The sequence below is a fragment of the Anopheles ziemanni genome (genome assembly GCF_943734765.1).
Source record: "Anopheles ziemanni chromosome X unlocalized genomic scaffold, idAnoZiCoDA_A2_x.2 X_unloc_80, whole genome shotgun sequence".
Classification (NCBI taxonomy): Eukaryota; Metazoa; Arthropoda; class Insecta; order Diptera; family Culicidae; genus Anopheles; species Anopheles ziemanni.
The window spans coordinates 51,001-55,000 of record NW_026689851.1 but is presented as its reverse complement, the minus strand read 5'-3'; positions in this window follow the sequence as shown (position 1 = coordinate 55,000).

Below are 4,000 nucleotides of genomic sequence, written 5' to 3'. Positions count from 1 at the left end.
GGTTAGCCCTTAGCTGGGCTGGCTGGCTGGCTGGCCATCGATGGTGTGGTGTGGTGTGATGGTTGGTTGGTGAACACTTGGCGGTACTTGCACTTGGCTGTGCTTGGACTTGAAGGTGGGATCCGGCTGGCCTAGGCCATTGGTGGTTGGTTGGTGGGTTAGCCCTTAGCTGGGCTGGCTGGCTGGCTGGCCATCGGTGGTGTGGTGTGGTGAGGTGTGTGGAGTCGAGCATCGCGCGCCGTTGCCTTCTTCGGAGTGTTGTAGGTACGCAAGTGCTTGCAATGCAAAGAGGTTGGTGATGGAGTGACATTGCCTTCACCATGGAGTTGCGGGTACTTAGGTACTTGCAAGGAGATGGTGGTATGGTGGTGTTGCGTGTGTGGTGTTCGATTAGAAAGATATAATTTCTAAGTCCGGATTAGTGCTGTCAGTGGGGCCGCCGCTAACAGGTCCTGCACGGCCACCGTGGGGCTTGACTTGGCGCTATTCCGGACTTGGGGCGATCACGATGTCCCCGTGCGGGACTTAGAAGATGGAAGAACACAAGTACCCTTATCCCATGACTTGTGAGCGATTGGCATACGTTACCACATGAAGAGAAAAATTGGCTAAGTCCCGGATCCATATTATATGAAGAGAAAAATCGGCTAAGTCCCGGATCCATATTATATGAAGAGAAAAATTGGCTAAGTCCCGGATCCATATTATATGAAGAAAAATATCGGCTAAGTCCAGGATCCATATATAATAACCTAATAATCGGCTAAGTCCCGGATCCATATTATATGAAGAGAAAAATCGGCTAAGTCCAGGATCCATATATAATAACCTAATAATCGGCTAAGTCCAGGATCCATATATAATAACCTAATAACAGGCTAAGTCCAGGATCCATATTATATGAAGAGAAAAATCGGCTAAGTCCGAGATTGGGTCTGTCAGACATACACTTTCAAGATACCACACAAGCAAGCAAGATGGCCTAGTGATGGAACCATAAAATATGAAGAGAAAAATCGGCTAAGTCCGAGATTGGGTCTGTCGGAAATACACTATCAAGTTACCACACAAGCAAGCAAGATGGCCTAATGATGGATCCATATGATATGAAGAGAAAAATCGGCTAAGTCCAGGATCCATATAATATGAAGAGAAAAATCGGCTAAGTCCCAGATTGGGTCTGTCAGAAATACACTTCCAAGTTACCACACAAGCAAGCAAGATGGCCTAGTGATGGATCCATATGATATGAAGAGAAAAATCGGCTAAGTCCAGGATCCATATAATATGAAGAGAAAAATCGGCTAAGTCCCAGATTGGGTCTGTCAGAAATACACTTCCAAGTTACCACACAAGCAAGCAAGATGGCCTAGTGATGGATCCATATGATATGAAGAGAAAAATCGGCTAAGTCCAGGATCCATATAATATGAAGAGAAAAATCGGCTAAGTCCCAGATTGGGTCTGTCAGAAATACACTTCCAAGTTACCACACAAGCAAGCAAGATGGCCTAGTGATGGATCCATATGATATGAAGAGAAAAATCGGCTAAGTCCAGGATCCATATAATATGAAGAGAAAAATCGGCTAAGTCCCAGATTGGGTCTGTCAGAAATACACTTCCAAGTTACCACACAAGCAAGCAAGATGGCCTAGTGATGGATCCATATGATATGAAGAGAAAAATCGGCTAAGTCCAGGATCCATATAATATGAAGAGAAAAATCGGCTAAGTCCCAGATTGGGTCTGTCAGAAATACACTTCCAAGTTACCACACAAGCAAGCAAGATGGCCTAGTGATGGATCCATATGATATGAAGAGAAAAATCGGCTAAGTCCCAGATTGGGTCTGTCAGACATACACTATCAAGTTACCACACAAGCAAGCAAGATGGCCTAGTGATGGATCCATATGATATGAAGAGAAAAATCGGCTAAGTCCCAGATTGGGTCTGTCAGAAATACACTTCCAAGTTACCACATGAGCAAGCAAGATGGCCTAGTGATGGATCCATATAATATGCAGAGAAAAATCGGCTAAGTCCCAGATTGGGTCTGTCAGAAATACACTTCCAAGTTACCACATGAGCAAGCAAGTTACCACATGAAGAGAAAGCCGGCAAAGTCCGGGAATGTTACCACATGAACTGGAAAATGGGCAAAAACCTACCTTTACAGGGAACGTGAATAAGTAAGGCTGTAGACATCGGATCGACAAGCCAAAGACTGATATGGAAAGGAAATGAGTAGTACTAGCTTTCCTGAGAGTTGCAGAGCTTAGACTGCATATGAACGGAAGTTATTAAGCGTCAAAGTCAGAAAAGTTGCCCGAAGGAACACAAGTTCCAACTTAGAGCATGAATACCGCCTAGACGGAAAGAGGTACGGCCAGGCTGAGGAATAAGAAAATGTTGGCCAACATGTTCCCTAACTATCCCCCGAAGACCGTAAAGCAATCCAACATCAACCAAGAAAGTTATAGCCCGATCAAGGAAACACCTACTTTGCACCGATATTGCACCAAATACATGTACCAAGCACCTTCGGTTGCATACCTGCAGGGGCTTACCGTAGTAGGCCATGGAAGACCGATATACCGAACATAATCACTTTCTATCTCCTCGGGTGTTGGAGATAGCGCTTTGCGGTAAAAGAACGAAAGTTAGACCATGTCTTGGTGCATCTTTTTGCCCGAGAACACAAGACCCTATCTACCAAGGCAAGAAAGTTGTGTGGGGACAAAATGTCCATAAGTGCCCAAAGTGGCACACGTGAACCATATATTCGAGAAAAACACAAGTGTGGGCCCGAGCTAGCGAGTTGAAATGTTCTGACCGTCAGTAGCCCTAGTTGAGGTGCACTTATCATTATATGAGGCCAACGTGCCAGCTAGTCTCTAAAGGGGCGATATGGGTGTTCCAAGGTTTGTACCCAATTGAGGAAAAAACAGGGTAAGGTACGGTGTACCGCGAATAACTCGGGCTATAGATGTCCGATCGATGAGTTTGGCATATGTATGGAAAGGTCTCGACGAGACCTAACTACCCTGAAAGTATGAAGGCAAAGACTTGAATGACCGGGAAGTTATTAAGTGCACAAGTGGTAAAGTTGCACCAAAGTCCATGTTACCCGAAGTGGTACATGAACACCCAATATTCGACCAAAACACAAGTTTAGAGACGAGCTAGCGAGCTACATTGTTCAGACCGTCAGTAGCCCGCATCAAGACACGCATTTCATTATATTGAGCCTAGCCGCTAGCTCGACTCGAAGTCGGTCATATGGTTGGTTGATGGTTTGGACCGACCACGTGGTGTACCAAGGTGATGTACCTTTCATGAATTAAAACTCTGGCTGTATGGCACTGAGCGACAAGCTAAGGTGTGATTTGGAATAGTCTTGAGTGGGACTATTTAGGAAAAATGCGAACAAAAAATCACAAAGTCCTTGGGCGAAGCTATTAGCGAAACATAGAGCAAATTGGTACCAAAAACTATGGAAATGGGACTTGAGTCAAAAATAACCGCAAGTTGGAGAAGAGATAGCAAGCTTGCGTAGAACAATTATATTTGGTGCATGGTATCACCAACAAAAAAGTATATGGGGCCAAGGTGCTGGCTGGCCTCCAAAGTGGAGATATGGGCGATCCAACGTTTGTACCCAAGTACGAACAAGTATGGAAAAAACAGGGTAAGGTACCAAGTACCATTAATAACTTCGGCTGTAGATGGCCGAGCGAGGCATACGGCTCACCGTTGGAAAGGTCTTGGGGAGACCTATCTACCCTGAAAGTTTCATGAGGCTGAGTTGAAATACCACGGAGATATTAGGTGATGATTGTCCAATTCGGGGACCAAGTCGCAGGAAATGGCACTTGACCAAAATCACCCTTGGAAGGTGAATACCGGCTTACCGGTAAGAGATAGCGACTTGGCGTAGAATATTCATAAGTTGGGCGTGTAGAGACGCAACTTTTATTATATGGGGCCAACCCGGTC